The 23,209-nt window shown below is 32.5% G+C and overlaps 1 protein-coding gene across 3 annotated transcripts in view; it reads left to right on the top strand.

The window, feature by feature from the left end:
- LOC148614618 (transmembrane protein 135-like) overlaps positions 1-23,209 on the top strand; it is a 96,018-nt gene that overhangs the window by 63,049 nt on the left and 9,760 nt on the right. The window lies entirely within an intron of this gene.

Here is a 23,209-nt window from a genome sequence, read left to right as displayed (position 1 = left end):
GTTTAGCGGGAATCAAAAGAATGTAATCCAGGGTTAAAGACCAGGCATGGAAAACATACACGCACAACAAAGAACATAAAATAACCAAAATAATACATACAAAGTAAATGAGTAACTCCAAACTCCAATAAAACTGGGAGCATGCACCAGGTGCACCAATAGGGTAATTGTCCTCTAGAAACACCTGCTGAGTTGCTCATAAAGAGTCAATTCCAGGGTAGATGAAAGATGAATAGTAAACTATGACACCCTGAATAAATTCGTTTTCATGGTACAGATGGATGCACTGTAACGATAAAGAATTTGCAAATTTCATATTTTTATTGGAAATATTCCTATTGTTATCCTCTGTCTCTGCCACACATGTTGTTAAAAGAAATCTGTCTTTAAAGTTTGGCCCTTCATTCTATCTATGTATATTACTAGAAAAACATCCACCATTAGATTTTGACCATTTTATTGCAAGGGCAGTATCAAGGACATGCCATATCTCCCATTGCCCCCCTTTTTTATCATATGCACTAAAATTTAGGCTTGGGAAGAATGTCTCTGATGAATTTCATATTCAGCTCTACAATTCAAAATCTACAAACAGTTTGTTCTTGGTTAATGCATTATTCAGTAAGCAACTCATTCTTCCTATTAGTTGTTTCAAGAGAATGGCGTTTGAAGAATGTAACTGAAAACCAATGCATTAGGGATTAACCATTATTTTCAACACTGGTACAATTTATTTGCTCATTTGGTAATGTATATTATATCTATTGCAAAAACTGAGAGCAATTTATTTTGCCATTACAAATGTTCAAATGCCAAATGCAGAAGTGTAGAACTATTTATTGTGCAAGTCTAAATGTTTATTATGCCAACTGCTGAAAAATTAACCTGCGTTTTTGCGTTACATTAAAATGTAATTAATTAATGCTAACCAACATGTAGACATGTTAATTTAGATGTTGTCATAGAACCACAAGTTTTTTTTACACTATCCATTAAGTCATAACCAACGTCAAATTCTACTAACTTTTTGAACAAAATTGTTTCAAAATTACATTAATGATTAATAATGAAGTATACTTAGTTGAATATTTAAAACTCTTGTTTTTTCGATATATTTTTTCTGGTATGACAGTTATAACAAACAAATGGTTTCTGTAAGTTTTAAAGTTTCTTAAGAGAAATGGCAAAAACAGGACAGTATGGATTTCATCTTTATTAGAACTACTAGGCCATTGGCAGGTGTAACATGAAAAAAAATTAAGAATAATGAAAATCTTACATCTTATGAAAGAATTTATTTGGACAAGTATTTTTTTTTAATTACACATGTTTGCCATACTTCCTTTTCTTAAAGAAGAGGAGTTATTGGTCACTATTCAATCATAAGACTTTTCAATGCTTAATGTAATATGTTGTTTTTTTTTTGCTTTTTCTGGATGTGTTCTTACTGGTTAAGCTATTGGGAATATCATGTATACCCTGGTATAATATTATTTGAAGTCTGCTTTCTTTGTCATCTTCTTCATTCCAAAGATATACTGTGAAAGTACTTTAATTTCGTGGGTACCAATTTTCGTGGATTAAGGAAGAAACACAAATTTGTGGTTTTGAGGTTTTCAGTATGAAGATCAAAGAGAATCTCATTTTTGTTGGGAACCAATTTTCGTGGTTTGGCCTATCCACGAAAACCACGAAAATTGGTATCCCATGAACAATAGTACTTTCAATGTATGTGACATTGGCTCCATAGTTGCTGTTTTGGGATATTATGGGTTATTGCCTTTCCAATGCACTTGGTTCATATTGCCTGCAGTTGGTTGTAGGGAGAGGGTTAGTTTTGCTCATTCATTTAAGGAGGTAGACCTAGCGTAAGGGACATAAATCTTACAAATCATTGGAGCATTAGTGTGAAGCATTTTAAATCAATCACATCTAAGGATTAAAATAACTTGGATTAATTTCTTTCTATTTCAAATGGAAGCTTGATAGGTTTTGATGAAATTGAATATGATGCAAACATTGCTGATTTGAAGAGTTATGTCCCTTACCCCAGGTCTATCTCCTTAACCTAGGTTTTCTGTGGTTTGTTTTCATCTACTATATTTTGACATTCTCTGATGTCTTGACTTGGTGTTTGTCAATTTACATTGAAGTTCTGATGTTGTTTAACTTCATTATACTAGATGTACAACCTGGTTTCAGGTGGCAGGTAAAAAGTCAGTCATAAAAATAGAGCCTTATTGAACTTAGTTTTGAGAAATTTGACCAAGTTTATAGATGTTGTTCCATTAGTTGAGAATAGAAGAACATGAGAGTAATGGATACATTATATCTTTATGTTGATTAATGCCTTCAATTAGCTGTACAGGGTTCTGCTGAGGTGTGGTGACAAATTAGCTTGTCTCTAATATTATAGTTGGGAGAAGACATTTTAGGGTTTTGTTTTACATGATTTTAATGGTTTTAGACGTTTTTATGATTGTTTGTACATTCTTATTTAATATGTTGAGACCACCATGTTATATTGTTAGTAAAATCTGTGTCTTGAAATAGGGTCAAGTATACAGAACTCTTAGGTTAACCTTCATTTGAGGATTATAGAACCTTTCTTGTGATCTTGTCTACCAATGTGGTATGGTCAGAAAAATACAATATATCAGATCTGTCAGCTCTTTTTGAATGGTCATAAACAAGCTAATGTAAATTAAAGCAGGAGAACTTTGAATCAAGAACATATTGATATATAGGGGGTTTGGGAAATGAGATACATATTGTACATATTTGATGCCTGGCATGCTTTGTTCATGTATAAAAGTGTAAAATCAGTATTTTGGTTTTAAATTCTGTTCTTAAAACTCTATGAAGTCAGTGAAAGTCAGCACTGTGACTTGTCAGGGCTGTTAAGTATATTTTTATCATCCTATACTGTTGAACTGACTTGGTGATCTTCAATGCTAAAACACAGATTATCTGCATTTTTCTTATAGTAAAACAGGTCATTCCCAGTGCAATTTGTAATTAGTATGGACATCCACTGGACAATGGACAAGCTATCCTAGTCAACAAGGATTTAATTGGAAATTAATTCACCTGTCAATCATTGGAAGATCAAAGGAAAATATTGTATTCACTTCCTTTGATGTCAGGTGGTGATACCACTTCTGTTTTGTGGGATTACACTTTGATGTTTTAATTCAAGTTTTTACATCTTTTCTTGTTTATTATCTGTTTCTTTAAGAATAAGATTTGTGTATTGTTGTAATCATAACATAATGAAGTATAATACCTCCACATAAAAGATCAAAATCCTCAACCTTTCTCTATGGTAGCTTTTCGTCTTTCCCTCTTATAGAACAAAGTTTGAATTGAAACTTTTAAGCTATTTCATGAAATTACACTTATATTAGAATATCTTTTTATCACACTTATGAAAGAGAAATATATTTAAATAACTGAAATAATTCCCCTATATGAAATCATACAGTATTGGGAACAAAGGTAAGTACTTGTAGACATTTTTTTATTTCAATGAGATTCCTTGTTTACTTCATCATTAACCAGATAGAAATATTCAATTTTCCAAATGGGTCTGTAACAATTCTGCCATCTCTTGCATATCTGTAACAATTCTTCCATTTCTTGCATCTGTAAAAATTCTGCCATCTCCATTACAAGTGTATCTCTGTAGCAATTCTGCCATTTCTACCACAACTACATCTCTGTAACAATTCTGTCATCTCTTGCATCTCTGTAACAATTCTGCCATTTCTACCACAACTACATCTCTTTAACAATTCTGTCATCTCTTACATCTCTGTAACAATTCTGCCATTTCTACCACAACTACATCTCTGTAACAATGCTGCCATCTCTTACACAAATGCATCTCTGTAACATTTCTGCCATCTCTGACTAAAGTGCATCTCAGTTACAGTTCTGCCATCTCTTGCATCTCTGTAACAATTCTTCCATTTCTTGCATCTGTGTAAAAGTTCTGCCATCTCTAGTACAAGTGTATCTCTATAACAATTCTGCCATTTCTACTACAACTACATCTCTGTAACAATTCTGCCATCTCTTGAATCTGAATTTGTTCACCAACCTGTATGTAGGTAACTGTTATGTTACTCATTCATCTATATATTTGGTGCATGTAGATTACATGTACCTGACATTTTTAGAAATCCCCTTTTGCACTTAGCCTCAGGTAAGTACCATTATAATTTGCCCATGTCAACTTATTTCATTATGCATTCAAAATACATTCATGATTTTCTCATTATAGGTAGAATCTTCCCTAATACTTGTCTAAGCTTGATGTTCAATGTCAGTTTGTCAGCTATAGTACATTGTATTGTATTGTTTACTGTCCTTGTAAGCTTACATCTTGTGTGCTGAAGGAGCTGTGACTGATATTGGTATGAAATGATATTGACAGTCACAAACGTAATGCAATCATAGAAAGGATCCAAGGAACATAGGTCCCCTGTTCTCAAACATTTTGTTTGATTATATAGAAAATCACTGGAATTAGCTGAAGCAAGCCCCCTTAAAGGCTAGTAAGCCTTCCCCTTTTCAGAATTTCTGGATCTATTACTGGTACCTGGTAACCAACCTTAGTATTTTCCAATATTTACATATGTAACTTAAACTTTTATATGACATTTATCTTGGCTAAATATAATGGCTAAAAATCATGCTTAGTTAAAATGTGATAATTCATTCCTAAGAGAGATTCACCCGCATGTTTGTTCACTCATTACTTGCACTTAATATAGAGGTCACTATAAACCTGGATATTATATGATGAGTTATATATGTAGCCAAGATATGTCATATACTAGGTACCCCTTTTATCTTTCATCTCTTTGGCTCCTACCAATATCCATTATAATTTATTATTTAAATCTTAGATAACCTGATATATGTGCTTGCTCCTTAAGTAAGTACATTCCCTCTTTTTTTCAATCCAAACTGGACTCTTCTTGTATGAATTGTCAATAAGCTCTTTGAATAATTGGAGAACTGCAATGTAATCTGATGCATGATAAAATTCTGAACTTAATTCATCCCCCCCTATTTCTTTTCCTATCGGCTCCTGTCTATAGCTATCATCAATAGCCTCTTTGAATTAATGGAGTGTTGTATATCAAGCCAAGATAAACATTTCAGCTTTTGTTTTTAGGATGTCAGATTTTAAAAGCTTACAGCAATTTATATAAACCACATGGCCGATCAGTACTGATGTCTGGCTACTAAATTCCTGTTTAATTTAGCCAGATTTTAATGGCTTTTGTGTGTTCTTTCCCTTGTTTTCTGCTATTGTTCTCTTATTATAGAAGATTTTGCTTTAACTTGCAGTTTTGTGAAGTCAGTGCTGACATGTTAGGTCTTGTGCTATATTGTAAGAAGGAATACTAGCCTCTGAATAAGACAAATGCAGGAGTTGTCAACCCTTAGTGATATTTTAAACTGCAGCTTAATGCTTAGGAATGTCCTGAGGGAATGTCCTACTGTTTGACAATTGTACATGTGGTTTCATGTATATAAAATAATTCAATATAATTACAAAACCTTCATAATTTTTTGTTTCTGATTGATTAATCTTCAAAGTTATGGGACTTCCAACACAAAAAAATTAAGGATATGGGCTAATTATGTCTCATAGCAGAGTTGTATGTTGCTATTAGAAACAATTAGGATTCCATCTATCCCTCCAAAAGCTATCTTGAACAATCTAGAACCAGTGTACATTAGAAATCAGTATATTGACCCCTGTATTGAATATTTATGTTTTCTAGCGTTCATTGCTTTATTTCATGTCTACATAAAAATTAATGGTGCATTAACTTAGTTTTATATGGTGAGTATAGGAGCATTTGATGATATTATTATCAAGAATGAAAAATTCTGTAGGCTGAAACAATCATTACAAGTTCAATGCCTACCCTGTACATTTCCTTATTGGTCAATATTGATGCATGCTTAATGCTTTTCAGTGTAACCGTCCCTTGGCTGAAGATTGTTCTAATATTTTGATCAATCTGACACTGTTCCCTAATTCTACAACACTTTATATGTAGTGTTACTTTTCAGTATCAGTTAAGTGTTCAGCTGTGAGAAAAAGAAGGAAGTCCATTTGTTTCAGATTTTAATAGGATTTGTGCTATTTGTTTCTGAGTTCATGATTTTAAAGCTCTTTTGTGTTTAAAGTGACTCACTGATTGTATGCTCCTGGTATCTTTTGTCCACAGATATTCCCTGGTTTGCCATTTCAGTTTATCTTGTAGGATCATGGGAGATTAGTTCAGTATTTACATACTACCCACCGGACACTGTAACTATGTTAAATTTCCTCTGACTATTGGTGGTCAGTTCATATCAGGACAAACAAATAGTCCTCCAGACCCATCTTCCCTATCTAAATCCTACTGGAGTGGTAATTGTCATACAAAGCTTGATTTACAATCTCCTCTACAAGGAAATTGACAGAAACAAATGGGTTACTAGAATAGCACTAGATGCCAGGCTCATGTATCTATTACCCCTTATTGGTCCACTACTGGCAACAGGTTTGCACACTGTTCATCAGTTGTTGTCTGTTAGTCTGGCAAATTAGTTTTTCATGTTATGACCCTTGGACTTAGAAAATTTGTGCATAAACTCAGTTTTCTGCACTTTTTCTGTCATGCTATAGGTTTGATATTTGAGACATTGTTTACATTGACAAGTTGTAGATCAAACTCAAATATTGTTCTGGTGTGTTAAATGGCACTTGAACTTGAAAAAAATAATGTAAGCTAAGTTCTTTGCAATTTTCTTGTTAACAACTTTTGCATGAAGTTTGCATTCTGTTCTCTTTGACATAAAATTTCTTTGTATTGTCATGCAGTTGTTTGAATTGATAACCTCTGGTTACAAATTTTTCTGAAATCTGAGATTAGGCCATTAATATATCTCCTTTAGTATTAAAATACAAAAATGTTCTTGATAAATTCCATCACAATTCACAGTTACCTCAAATCTTTGCCTCAGGGATTCAACAATGTTTAGGAGTACCGATGAATATGCAGTTGATAAGTATTTTTTTTTTTTAAGTGCACATATTGTCATTTTGTACATTAAAGGCCTGGGTTCCTTCAAAGAACCTCAATTTGAGATTTTCCATAATATCTCTGTTTTTTTGTGCAAATCTTAGAGAGGAGAAATAATTTTAGTCTAGATCAGGACAAGGGAATCTTCTGATTTTCTTTCATACCTCATGTAAGCTACCTTCACATCATTTTACCAACCAGACATTATTCTATGTTCTGGTGTAGTTCTGACACCACTTTACCAACTAGTCATAATTCTCTGTTCTTGTGAAGTTCTGACACCAGTCATGTCTACTGATGGTGTTCTGACACTAATACACCCCCGCATACAAACCAGTCATTACTCTGTGTTCTGGTGCTTGGCAATGCAGCCATGTTAGTATGACTCAACAAGGTATTGGTTGCTTCTGATCTTGTTTCATATACCAGTTATGGTCTGAGCTCTAGTCTTATATAATGCAAAATTAATGCAATTTTCCATGATATGCTTATTGTGTATTATATGCGGCAGTTATTGGCGGTCAGATTCCATTGGTCAATTTCTCAAAATGGGTTGTTAGATGTGGCTAGTGATGTTGCAAGGAGATCTAATTTTTGATCATCATTTAGATGATTTTTGATATTTTGTGAGAAAGATCAGTATCCTCTTGCAAATATCAGTCTAGACCTTGTCAAAATCCTGAATGTTTTAATGAAGTTGATTGACAGTCCAATTAGAAATTGATGGCTGAAAAAGTTCTTATTCTCATTCTTTGCTGTCAGCATGTTGGAATCTGACAGGGATTGATAAAATTGACTCATTACCAGGGTGTTTTGACATATAGTCTTTCTGATGGTCATTTCTTATTAGGTTTGCCTAGGTCTTATCTCAGTTCTAAATGATACCTAATTGACATTTTAGTAGATTGATTGACAAGAACCACCAGGAAACAGATTGATTGAAGGGTCTTTGTTTATTTATATTGATATAATAATGATAAGTCAAGTGATTAGTACAACATGGACTGTAAATCTTAGCTGGTTTTTATCATTTCTGCTGGTGGGTGGAGTTTTGGTAATTGTGGGAGGAGTTTGGGTTTAGTAAGATTTTGTGGTAGAAGGGAGACAACTCAAAACTGATTTATTTTCACTCATTATGCTTTAACAAATCTGGATAATTCAAAACAATGTTCTTAATGTTTCTAGACAAAAGAAAATTAGGTAAAGGACATTATTTGAAATATCTTTTATCTCATGAAATCTCTCTCTGTCAAGCCCGAATTATTCCTAACATACAAGTCATAAATGAAACAAATCATTAAGGAGCTGCTAGAGTTGATTATACATGATGGTCTATATTAAATGGTGATGGATTACTAGGTCCACTTATCCCATGTGAACAGGATATTTCACACCATATAGAGAGTATAATTACACTAATTTGATGAAACAATGAAACTTCAACACAAATTACCTTCCTTATAACGATAACAAAAGTATCAAATTGTTGGGTGGAAATGTCACGAAAATAGATCAAAATGATGATAAATATCATCACAAATTTGAATTAAAGTCACCGGATAACGACTTAGATATTGTTCTCACCATTTAAGGTCTTGACGGGTCATTCATCATGGAATAATATCAATTTCTCCCACATTGTGTAAAACAGAGTAGAGTTTTCCAATATATCTCAGTACTTGGTGTTGAGAACTCTAACTTTTAATTAATCTAGGTCTACCCAGGTTGTTATTTCACGCCAACTATGATTAATTTTAGAGGTTTAAATTATAAGTTTTGAGGTGTCAGTTAAATTTGCATAGTTAATCTTTTGTGAAAATTAGCATGAATTGTTAAAGAATGTATCTCATGCATGAGAATTTTTGAATGAAACTTAACATCAGATTTGGCTAAAAAATAACAAGGTTTGATGCTATAAGGAGTGAAATACCAAACAGAGCAAAACATAATCTTACTCTGAGTCAGTTACTGTTGGATTGATTGCTATTTAATGTCCCACACCAGATAACTCATGCATTTCACTACAAGAATAGATTTGATCAATGGAGCAGACCCTATATCATACTAGTCCAACTTGATCAATGGAGCAGACCCTATTTCATACTAGTCCAACTGGATCAATAGAGCTGACCCTAATGACCTATTTCATACTAGTCTAACTTATCAATGGAGCAGACCCTAATGACCTATTTCATACTAGTCCAACTTGATCAATGGAGCAGACCCAATTGACTAATTCATACTAGTCCAACTTTTACCATAATAGTTTACCATAGTTGCTTTCTACAAAAAGGCATGTCAACCATACTCAGATGCATTACTCTGACTTTGAAACAACAAGTATTCACTCTAATCCTGCATGCACGATTAAGATCAAGCAATTCAGTGACTATTAGTTTAATCATGGGCCTTGGATTGAACCCCTTACCTGCTACCATACTTAAGTTGAGCTGCAAGACAACTGAGGTGGTTCGCAATGGGCTGCTACAACAGGTCCTGCAGAAATATTTTGTCACTTACAAGAATATAATAACACCAAAATAGACTACAATTTTTGCTTTTTTAAAAGGTAAGTCGAAAAGTTGTCAAAATAATATAAGAGAGGTTGTTGGTCATATTAAAGGCATTCCAAACACCACAGTCTTCTACTGTGCAGCTGATGTGTGTGAAGTACAGAATCCAAGATCTTTGCTGCTCTCTTTTTCTTATGAATCATTAAGTTAATCTCAATATATAAAAAATACCAGAAGTTATTTTGATTGAATTCCAGCTAAAAAGAGTCTTTGTTAATTAGCTTCCATCAACTGTGATTAAATATATTAATGCCATAAATAAAATTGATGGCTGAGGAAAGCTACCCCATGAAATATTTGGGTAGGATTAATGAAATATCAAGGTTTCGTGCAAAGAAATGGTTTTTCCCAATTTTAGGAGGGTATACCCTGGGTCCCCCTCTTGAATCTACCCCCTGACATGAATATTTTGAGATGCAATTACTTTTAGCATTTAGTACTTTGGATTTCAGATATCAATGAAACTATTCATTTGGAAGAGGAAGATTGCTTGATTATGAATGGAAATTGAGATTTACATAACATTGTATGCTGTACTTATACTTATAATTGGGCAGTGTTCTGTCAGATATTCCCTTCTATGTAACTAATGCAAAATATTTCACTGCATTATTTCAATGGTATCCAATTTCCCAAAGGTAATCCAATCCTTCTGTAACAACCTTGTACTACAACCTTGTACATCTTACCACAGCCTCTTATCACAGAACTACAAAGAGGAACAATTGATCTACCACAGTGATAAAAAAAAAACTGGAAAGTTAATTAAAATTTATTTGTAGGAGAGAAATAAATTCTAACAAAAATTTATCTGGTTTATGTAATACTATGGGTGTGTTAAACTTTTTTAGGATCTAATTTAGGCCAAAGAAACAAATTCATTATAGGTTTTTACTTTCATATCAAGATGTTTTCCATCAGAAAAATATAAGTATCTTATTGTAAAAACTTTTTTAGTATGAATGTCTTTGCAGTAACCAATTAAGTGATAGTTTCTTACCTTTACATTTTATAATTAATTCTCTCTTTCAAAGCTATTAAATGTTTATTCAAAGGTTAAGCAGTTTTCTTCAGAAGAAAATTATCAGTCAGTGAAAATCTTAGTTTAAGTATGAGTTTTTGTCTGCCACAAAGGTTAATAAATATTTTTAAAAAGAATGAAAGAAAACGAAAACAAAAACAAAAACAAAGGGGTCACCAATAATGGGAACTTTTTCTTCAAATGATGGAGGAAGGAGCCTGTGAATTTAAAAAAAAAAAATTTTGATACGGCCTTGGTATCACTTGTAACTACCAGAACATTTTTTGAAATATAGTACCTGTATTCGAGTACCTGTAAATAACCTGTGTATTATGGGCACTTGACACGTGTCAGAATCTCATCAAACTAACAATTTATAGCATAACAATTTACCCAGTAATTATTGCATTATGTAAGATTTTGACTCCAGTGCTTGAATTAGATCAGAATGCATAATTTTCTTAGTTGTGAGAAATTGAAGCAAGATGCAGCATTTTGTTTGCATGTCAGAATGGATTAATATTGATAATTTTTGTTGAAATTCAGCAATTACTGTCATTTCATAAATGACTATGATGTGATTATTACTATTTCAAATGTTTCATAAATAAAACCTTGAAATCTTATGTGTTAGGCTAAGTAGATATGCCAGCTTTCCTGATAACAGAATTCTTCTTGCATCATTTCCGCCTGAATTAAATTGTGACAGTATATTTAACTGATGGTGCATTTCTTTCTTTGGTTTTTATCAAGATGGGGAGGGGGGAGGGGGTGGCTTGACATACTTCTCCATAAACAAAAACAAAAAAATCTAACTGACTTAGTCAAGCTTATTACTTTGTTTTTTTTCTCTCTTCTTTCCAAGGAAATCCTTATTTTGCAACTTGTTTCAGTTAATTTAGCTGTTTCAGGCACTGTCCATGTCACACAAAATTTCCAAAAAGGGAAACTTCTAGTCTAGTTCCAGTTAGATATATTTTTAGCTCACCTTGCCAAAATGGCCATGTGAGCTATTGCCATCACTTTGTGTCTGTTGACATTGCTGTCCTTTGTTGTCATTAACAATTTTTCCAAAAAAAAAATTTTGATTGTTGTTTAGTGTATCTGGCATAGAAATGATGTGGGGATTTTTTAAAACATGGCCACCATTACTAAAATAGAACATAGCGGTCAGACAGTTTTTCACATAATATCTCAAAAACCCTTTGGTTTAGCCAAATTTTGACATGGGGTAAAAGTGTTCAGCATGATGAGGTCTATTAGCAGTCAAATTTTTGTATTGTTCTGTTGGTGTTATTTTCCTTTTTCGATGTATTTTCACTATTTTTAATGTTATTTCTTTAATATTTTTCTCCTCTGAAACTATTGGACCACTTAAAATAAACCTGGTATGAATGTTCCTTAAGGTATTGTATATAGAACTGATGTGGGGATTTTTTATCCCGCTAAAAAAAAAAAGATGGCTGCCATCACTCAGAATAGAATATAGGGGTCAGATAGATGTTGTTCTTTAAACTGTTAGGTGATTTAGCTGAAATTCTGACTGGGTAAAAGTGTTCTATCTGTGGTCAAATTTTCTTGTTAATCTGTCATACCATGTAGGAGTTATTGTCCTTTCTGACTTATTTCCCTATTTTTATATTATTTCTTTAAAAAACTTCTCTAAAACTATCTGGACCAATTAGAACCAAACTTGGAGTGGATGTTTCTTAGGGAACTGTGTAGACAACTAATGTGAGGATTTTTATCTGTCAGAAAACATGGCCAATGTTACTAAAACTAAAACATAGGGGCTCAGTCTGAAGTTTTTGCATATTTTTCCATAATCAGTAGGTCAAGCAAAATGCTGACATGGGGTAAAAGTATTCAGCATGATAGGATCTATCTGTGATTAAATTTTCATGTTAATCTGATGTGCCATATTGGAGTTATTGCCCTTTTTTCAACATTTTTTCAATCCTTTTAATGTTATTTCTTTTTCTCTTCAGAAACTTCTGGACAAAATTCAATGAAAATTGATATGATTGTTCCTTTGGTATGAGCTTAAGAAATTTTTATCCAAGAAAAGTCCACTTTTACAAAAATAGGTTGTTGGTTATCAAATTGGTGAGTGATCCAGGCTCTTTAGTTCATCTTGTCTTTCCAAACCCTGTAAAGGGACAATTTTTTATTGGAGATAGCAAAAATGCTCCCTTTAAGATGGAGTACTTTGTTTCAGGTCTAAATAAATCTGGTGAAATCCACTAAAATAATTGTTTCATTATGTAAATGATAAATCTCAAGCTGAAATTAGAAGCATGAATATTTAACTGCAGCCTCAAGATTGGAACAATATGTTGTTAGCATTGCTGGCATTTGCAGGAACACATAAAGAATATATTTAATTTGACAACTTACTGTAGTGAAGGGGAAAATGGAGAGAACTATTTGTTCCAAAAGCTTTGGCTATGACAAATTACAGCAAGTGAAAAAGTTAACTTCAAGGGACAGAGTTCAATCTCCTTGTCAAATGTCCAGATTAATTAATTAACCAAGGCATGCAATCAAGGGAAGCCTAATTCTACCTCCTGAAGTTTACTGTTTTACTTGCTGTAAAAATCAAGGACATTGGTATATCTCTGTAATGTGCATCTATAACATTATGCAAACTTTTTGCCATTTTTCTGGGTTTGCATCACATTTAAAAAATTAATTTTCACAGCTTGTATATGTTTACTTTTTACAAGGAAGCTCTGTTCATTTTTTGAAGAAAATGAAAAGATCATACGAACTATTGGAAGACATGATAATTGATCCCGTAAATAAGTTTTTATGTTTACAATTACATTGTTATAGTCATGAAATAGTGGATGAACCTACTGGTTATGGACTCAGAAAACCTCTCAAATTAAGTTTTTTTAATTCTTAAAACCATCCTCAATTCATATAACCATGGTTTAGAAGATTTGAGGAATATACCTCAATATTCAAGTCTTATGAAACTGTAGGACTTGTTTAGTATTTTGAGGCCTTCATGTATATGTTTATATAACATACATGAATTTAATTTAAATATTATTACAGACCTGCAGTCGTTACTTATTGAAGTGATGATTATTTATTAACTTTTTATGGCCTCATCACAGAACAGGATGTTTCCCAATACAGACCTGGCGAAATCATTTTTCAACCTGTCAAACATTTGGTCCTGCTACCTAACAAATCTGCTGGACTGAACAATTATCTGCTGGACCGAAATCATTTCTCTGATCCGATTTAAATTTGCCTGGATTTGGACGTCATCTTTAAACCGGCAGTTCCGGTTGAGGCCTGTCTAATAAAGAAAAATGTACTGGACATCTGGTCCGGAAATCACGCAAATTTTACTGGACCGACGGCTAAGAGTACCGGTCATGTCTGACAGTCTGACGAATTTCGCCATGACTGCCCAATAACTGATTATGCTTAATTCTTGTTTAAAAAATACTTGCAATACTAGGATTAACCCACAAATCATTGGAATTGATATCTAGGAAGAAATGTAATTCAACTTTAGTAAACTTCTCATTAGATTGAGTAATTTTTGTTTTTTTAGCCTTCTTTATTTTTTAAAAAAAAGTTCATGTCACAAGCATGATATTTGCTTTTATGGTGTTGCCAAACAGATTGCACTGAATAACAGCACGTCACAAAAAGATTTAGATCTCCCAAGAAATTTATACAGCAATTTTAAAATTTTATGGCAATTTTACACTTATAGAAATGATTTAAACTTATCAACACTGAACAAAAATATTTTATTTGAACAAGAAGTCATAAATGGTGAATTATTACCATTCAAAACTGTAAATAGTTATATAGGGTTTAAATGCTATTTATGAGCATTTATGATTGTAGAAGTCAGCTGGTTACATTTTATGTGATTATTGAAATTTTAGAAGGATGAAGCAACAATTGAGTGCAGATTTAATGGCACATGATCTGGGCTCAGTACATTGACAGAGGTTTTGATGCTGGGTTTTTATGTCTTTGTCCTGGGACATATTCTGAGATGCTATAAATATGTGATAATATTACTTTCTGTGCCCTTTGCACATGTGTTTGGTATGGGCTTTTTAAACTATTTGACCAGCAGTCCATTAGCCATGAAGGTTTAATCTTGTGGACCAGATTCAAGACATTGGAAATAAAAGGATTCCAACGACATGATCCTTTTTGATTGCATGGGAACTGAAAAATAAGTATTTACATCATCATGTAGAAGTTTGGTAGCTATAGTTACTCATTATTTTTTAAGTTTACTAGACAATAAATGGCTTTTGTCTGTATATCACCTGTCTTCATAAATGATGGTTTCAGCTGCTTTTTTGTTCATTCTTCACAGAAGTGACTAGTTAAAATATGAAACAATATGTTTATAAAGACCAGTATTGATGAAATTTGGTTGTTGGTTTATTGACAATGTTGAGCTCCCTTTTCCCCCATCGTTTACTATTCTTTTACTGGTAGATGCTGATTCTGATAAAATGCAGTAGCATCTGAATGGGTTAAAAAAAAATGTTATCAGCCCTTTGTGAGCTTCACTGACATCACTTTTGCCCATCTGTTAAAAAGTCATGTTATACTGTTTAGCAGCGACGTCACAGCCAATTTGATGTAACATTAGGTATCCTTTGAAATAGCGGTTATGTTTTATCATATAAGTAGCATGGCATATAGAAAATCTAGGGATAAGAACAATACAAATCAAAGACACAAGTCTTCAAAGTCACTAATCGTCAAATATTCTATGCCACTGATTTAGGCTTGCTTTCAACATCCAAAATGGCATGAACATGATATGCTCTATAATCAGGTGACTTACACTAGAATCTTGGTTCCCTTGATATGATTACTCTTTCATAGTGGTGATGACCCGAAGTTTCTCAATCAAAACAACTGGGTACCAGGAAGTGTGAGTAATGTTTTTGTTCCACAAATTTCTCTCAAATTTTTAGCAATCTTTGGGTTGCTTATGATATTGACCAGGGAACCAGATTAGGAACCAGATTAAACAACTGGCAATGACTATATAGGTCATAAACATTACCAGGGCCCTGATAATGTTATGACCTATATAGGCCCTGATAATGTTATGACATATATAGTCAATTGTAGTGAGCACCTGTGTCTGAATCACAGACTAAGTAATATTACATTACGTTCAATACTAACCCATCATTCCATCTTTTAGTGTAAAATACCTGTTCTCATACAAGCAAAAAACACACATAGAACTCATGTGTATGATATATTTAACAAGTATATTTTCATCTCATAGGAAGCTAGAGTTGAAGGTTTTATGGCACTGATCAGCAGCATAATGTGGCATAGTAATAGATAATTATGCGAATTATATGCGGATGTAAAGTTTTGAAACTATGAGTGTGAAAAATCGCTAACAATATTAGCAACTTAAAGACTACGTGTAGTTCAGCCATCATAATATAGAGCAACACTGCTATAAACATTTAAAAAAGGAAAATGCAACAAAAACATTAGGAATCAACACAATAGTCTATACTCTGTATCCAATAGCCTTGTTTGCTTTTTTGTATCTGAAAAAAAAACTTAGGAAATTAGTTCATTACTGGTGTGAAAATATGTGATAAATAATTAAATACGTGGCTTTTCCAATTTCAGCCCAAGATCTTGATATTGGGCAGATAAGGCGGGCAATATTAAAAAGGCCATGTATTAATCTATAATTATTGACACTTATAAACATGTCATCATCAATACAAGTTCATTAATCTAAATTAAAGTCACAGATGAGGGAGTGTGATGGCAATTTGCTAAAATACAGAATGGATCTGATGTGCAGATTGGATTTGAAAACCTTAAAAACCGTTTTCATCCTCATTTAAAAATAGAGAAGTACTGAATTAAATAAATTTGTTTTATATGATTGAATGCCATGGTTCAGGGTTGGTTGTTTAAATTTTTCTTAATGGTATTTTGGAAAAAAAGTGTTGAAACGTTAAGATCAAGATCCATTCCTCATTTTCTCTGCTTGCTGAATCACAATACATTTTCGTTGATTTCATTATTTTAATTGTTGATGAAAAAACAATGTTCTGTTAGTATGATTATACAGAATATTATCTTTCTCTCTAATGTACATATATTTTATAGGATTGTTTCACATTTTCCACTTTCATCTGTATTATGTTCATAACAAGATTGAGATGCCATACAATGACTTAAGTACCAGTCCATATAAAATTCAGACACTGCCTATAGAAGAGGTGTAGAAAAACCCACCAGACAATTGATGATTTTTGGTCTACACATGCTATATTTTTGTACATGATAGTCCTTCATATACTCCTGCTATGTGCCAATTGGATACACAATCTATATAAGCCCAACAATCAAATGAAAAACTAGGACTGGTTGTGTGGTCTGTAACTGTTTCCACACAAGAAATAATAGTTAATTCGATGGGTTCTGACATGCATGAATCACCTTCTGTCTGATTTTTATAAAGACTGATACTTGAATTATCTTCTGTGGTCTATTACTTGATACTGTTTCCTTCCAGTGTTATGTACAGAGCTCCAGATACTCATGGATCATTTAATTCATTATTACTGACATGTTAAAACAGATGTTGTCAAGCTTTATTTAGAAAACAAACTAAAATATCTCACCAACTCTATATGTCGAATTTTCATCTGAACCTTATAGTGACCTTTATACATGATAATGCTATTTCCTGTTTGTATATATCAGTGACCTGATGTGGTTCCATGTAGGATATATGATAATTCCATATATATTTTTATATAATGTCACTGCTAATGAATCATATGATCTTTCCTTTAAGTGCCAACGATCTGTTTGACCCATATGGCTCTCATTGGTGGGTGTGATGTTTCATTTAGTACCAATGATCTGTTATGGCCCTCGTTGGTTGGGGTTTAATTTATAATGTTATGTAATATATAAAATGTACATTTATAAAATGACATTAATGAGATTGCACTGCAGCCCATGTCCATTTAACCACAGTCTGACCAATAAAAAACATTTATATGACATAATTAATAATGACACAAAGTTAGTAACTGACACATCAGATATATACACAGATTTCAGCCTTGGTTGAGTGACGCTAAGTTACTGTGGTCTTATTTATAATGACTGCTTGAAGAAACAGGAGTTGACTTAACATTATAGTTAATACATTGTCCTGACAGGGGTTAAAAAACTATTGTTATTTAGACCCTATAAAACAAGGTATAGTGAACCAATGTATAAAGAACGACCCATCCAATAACTATAGACAGTAACTAGGCTAAACATGGATACAGAAATATAAATTGCTCTGCATGAAGTAAACAAAACTTTGAAAAAAAGAGGGTTGAATCTATGTATACCACTCTGTTGACAAAACATTTGTATAAGCTACAGCTCAGCTATTTACCAACTTGTATGTAGTGGTAAACTACTGTCCATCTTTCACTATGTTTCAAGAATGCTGTTGGGGAATTCTGTGTGAGAATGTGTGTTGTGATTGAAGGGCATGCTGTTTTTCCATTGTGTGAAAACTTTCAGGTATTGGCTTACCAAAATAAAGGGCTATTGTCTGTAACAGGCTTATATACTTTAGTTCAGCTGTGAAATTGACGGAGCATGTAGAAATGGCTTTGTCTGTTGACATATTTTATAAGTGAACTCCTCTGAAACAAAGCAGGAAATACATGATAATTATTGTCTTATACTAAGGAAGATTATCCAATTGAAGAGTGTAGCATCAAGATTACAGTATTTCCATTTTGGTATTGTTCTGCATAAGAAATAAAACAGGTGTTTTCAGTAGGCTATTTGGTGCATCAACACTAAACTTTCTTTAAAATGATAATGTTAACTGCTATTTTTTTGTGTTGACAGATATGTTACTTTTAAATGTTTTGTTTTAATACATATTTATTATTCATAGGCATCACAGGCAATTTCAGATTTTAACAAATCTTAATAGCATTCTGTACATGAATAACTGTATTGCTCATGTCATGATGTTACATGTGACCATTATAACTTTACATTTTGTATCCAAGCCCTGTATTGTACTCTTCGTTGCATAAGACCATACTTCAATCATTTTCACTGGCTAACTGTGAGGTTGAACTAAGTATGGAATGCACTGATGCCTTATTGAGTGCCATTTATGATGTAAACCTGTCATGAAATCATGGCATCTTTACCATGTAGTATTCTTGAAATGTAGCCTCAGTGTTTGTTCCTGGTGAGTCTTTGCTGAAAATAACCAAACAACTGAATTGATGTGTATAGATAGGTTAGATATGAAAATTCTGTGTATGCTCTATTTTGATACTTGTGCATTGTGTATACATGATGGTTGGGTCTGTATTTCTTCAGTTATATGAATGACAATGTGGCATTCTTCAAATTACATCACTCAATCCGTATGTAATTGAACAAAAGGTTTAATTAGTACACATAGCTTCAGCACCTAAAAAAAGGGCCAACTATGATTGAAGATATGTCAAATGATGTATATCAGCACCAAGAAATTAGATATGTAATCTTTCTTAGTCTGCATACCTGTCAGAAACATAAGTAATATTGGATGTTATGGATATCAGACTTGTTTTTTATAACCTCAAAAAAAAACAAAAGAACTCTGGCTGCATATTGTTATGATTCTGTCCTTGATGATATTTAGGTGTGTTTGATAAGTTCACTACTCCTTGAGGTATCTCTCTGCTCCGAGGTTCACCAACTTTGTTGAGAACTATACTATTAGATTTATATAGTACAAAGTGATAAAACTGATGGTGCCTTGTCTTACAGAACTATTCTAAGATGCTTCAAAACTTGGAAATATTGTCAGTGGACTGTAACAAAATATTTTTCTTTGATAGCACTATCTGCCCTTTAATTACTCACTTGATATCTTGTAAACTACCTCCTATTATTGGGCCAAAAATTCCGGTCTGATGGTCATTTAGGTCATTATTTACTTTGTAAAACATACAATTTTGTGTTTTAAGGTAATACTCTATTTTACAGAATAACCACATTTTTGGCATCCTTCCAAGTCAGGGTTCTGAGTCCATCCTCGCTCCCTCAAACCCCTGACATCACTCATTCATATTAAGCGGGTATCTTCCAGCCAATTCTGATTGGTTACTTCTCTGGGTACGAAGCATCAATGAAAATCAATTGAACATATAACATCAGTGGAAAGGTAAACAATAACACGAGATAATGATGGATGATCCAATACAGTAACTGATAGTTGTAAGATGTCACAAATGATTGAATATGGACAAAATTGTAGGAGTTATCATTCTTCTTTCGTTTTGTTTGACCCTAAATTGTCTTAAGTGAGTGTGCTCTTTTCACATGGCACATTATACAATCACTGGTTTTGTTTTCTTCGCTTTTCAATCAATATTAGCCTACATTTCTAATCCCCATATAAGATATTAGTTGTTGTCTTTCTGTATTTATCCAATTTTCTTGTATGCCATAAACAAATTGATGTCTTAACAAAAATAATAGTTAATTGACAAGAACATGGAAAATCATGTCCTATGTTTTAAGTCTTGTTTCCTGATGTATTAATGGATCATTAACATTTTACAACCTGACAACAAAATCTGCTTTCCCTGTTGTCCAGAATAAGACAAGAGTTTTAGATTGTATTCAGACATATTTCAGATTGTTAACAAGCTGACAAACATATGTTTTGATATTTGATGTCTGTTTGTTTTTCACTGTTGTCATGTTAATTTTTACCATTCTCAGGTTATGTGTGTCTGCTCTTTACTGTTTGGCAGTTTCAGATTGGTGGGAGTGATAGTAAAGTTTCCGGTCTGTCAGTCTGTTTACATAAATTACTTTCATTTCTACCCATACTTGGTTTATCATTAACTACACAGCATCACCATTTTTAATGCAGATAATTAAGCTTTGCTGTAACAGGACTGCAGATAAATAAATTCTTGCAAATTTCTTTGAAAAATACCATTAATAAGAAAATATAACTTGGTAACCTCTAACAAATTTTCTGCTAATTATTTTTTAAGGTACTTAATTCTCTTTTTTAATTTAAGAGGATTTTACTGGAGGTAGAAATATATTTTAATTTGAGTACTCTGTATCATTTTGTGTTTCAAAATTAATGTCATATACAGTATAAACAAGTAATTAAACTGTTTCATTTAATATTGAAATAAAAGATGTGGTACATTGCTAATGAGACAGTCATCCACCTAATGCCAAACAATGAACAAGTCAACTTCTACAGGTCACCACATGGGCTTCCATGATGGGCAAAACTCAAAAAAGCAAGCTGTAAAAGGCCACAAATTAAATGAGATGAAATTATTCATAAATATGAAAATTGAACTAATCTATAGAAAGAACGTAACAGGAATAACAGTGGATATAAAAAACAGCAACAACCACTGGACTACAGGTTTATGGTATGGGACAGGCACATAAAGTATGTAGCAGAGTGAAACATGTTTGTGAATGCTCAACCCTTCCCCGTAACCTGGGACAGTTCACATCATTACATAACTATAGAATGTCTATGAAATAAGATAAACTCCAAAGATGTTTTATTAACACTCAGTATCATACTAAATTAAATGTTAAATGTTTGTCTTTTGTTGTTGAGTTATCTCCCTTACTTTATTTTTTTTTTAGTTCTTTATTTTTTTTTTTTTTGAGTTTTGGAATAATGTTTGCATCAAATGTTACATTCTGATTCTATAAGACTCTGGACATTTTTAAGCTCACATCTTTTTTTACTTTGCTTATTATTTTCTTATGCAAATTTAAATTGCTTAAAATTACCAGATTTCCAAAAAACTTGAATACAGATTCCTAGTATGATCTTTGTAAGATAAATCCAACTTTATTATCAAGACTTGACTGGTATGATGATACTTATCATAGTGATGTATTGTGATGTATTGGCACACAGCATCCTGTTGATTTACAGCCAAAGATATGTGAAGATCTACAATAATCTTATTCTATGTGATTAATTGTTTGAAAATTGCTTCTACTAAGATTTAAGATTTGCAAAAAATTATTTGTAAAATGAACTAAATGTGATTGTAACTACTGTAATATCCAGAAGATTTTGTTGAAATTTAATGTGAAGATTGGGTAATGTACATAAATTCAGGATCTTAGTGGATTTGGGTTATCCCTTTTTATGAATGTTATGATATTGTTTTTTTTTTGTTTTGTTTTTTTTTGTGGTTTACCTAAGCATTATATTAGAATTTCAATTCATCTGTTGATGAAAAAAATGAATATAAATTTGATTAATCATTTGGTATCAGTAATTCAGGACCAAGGTGATGCTGATTCCATGAAACTAAGTATTTACATTTTCCAGTACTACAAGCAATTCTTAATTCAAAGTGAAATACCTTAAACATGGTACATGTACAAAACTGTGTTATAACCAATGTATTTAGTTTCATTGAAGTCATGTTAAAGTAAATTAATTGTATGACATGACATTACAACAGGAAATTGTGTTTTGACAGAATCATGTAGTATTCAATTTTCACTCATGATTTTTCGTTAAAATTAACCACTAGTCCTCAATTGTTGTCATGCCAAAGGGAAAAATAAAACCAACATCATCTGTTAATTATCTGTAATGACCTCCACATTCTTGCTCTTTTCTGGTTTCTGTTGAGTTGGATTAATTAAACAAAAAAAAAATCATATTTATGGATATGTTTCAAGGGTGTGTTTTCAGAAAATATTGTATTTCATAATTGGGTCAACATTTATTATGTCTTTATCTTTGTCTCCAAAGGAATCCAAGAATGCTTTCAATTTTACTGTCACCACAACCCTAAAAAACATCTTTAGACATCTTTTTATATGAAATTATGCATACAACTACAGTTATTTTGTTTCAATGAAGAAATTAGTGATATAGAACCAGTCTTTATTGTGAACAGTTTTAAGTATACAAAATTACCTTCAGAATGTGTTGATTTTTTAATGAAATTGAACTCTACCTTGATTAAAATTGATGATGTTTAGAAATCATGCACTTACTTTACATGTATATCCATTAGCCATGAATGTTCTCTACTTTAGAACAAGTTTTAAAACAGTTTACCTGACTTAATTCTTTATGCAACATTTTTCATGAGATGTATTTGTTTTTGTCCATCATTCATTCTATCTGTCTGTCTGTCTGTCTGTCTGTCTCAGTGTCCCCCTTTTTATCTATTTCCCAAGAATGGGATCCCACATGTTATAATAGTGTTGTGATAAATTTATGTACAGGACACATTTACATTTTTCATGATTTTATTTTAGAACATATTTCATGCATTCTTCGTTAACTTATTAGGCAATCTCGAAAACTGCACAGAAAATACTCAACCAATATCTCATCTGTAATCCTTAGCCTTTCAGTTTAAATGCTTAATATAGGAAAATATATATGACTACAAGTATGAAGTTCAATAAGTTCAGTCCACAGC

The sequence above is a fragment of the Perna viridis genome, chromosome 6 (assembly GCF_037379345.1).
Source record: "Perna viridis isolate PV_CMFRI_1.1 ecotype Kerala chromosome 6, ASM3737934v1, whole genome shotgun sequence".
NCBI classification, from domain to species: Eukaryota; Metazoa; Mollusca; class Bivalvia; order Mytilida; family Mytilidae; genus Perna; species Perna viridis.
This window is presented reverse-complemented; position numbering and strand designations above follow the sequence as displayed.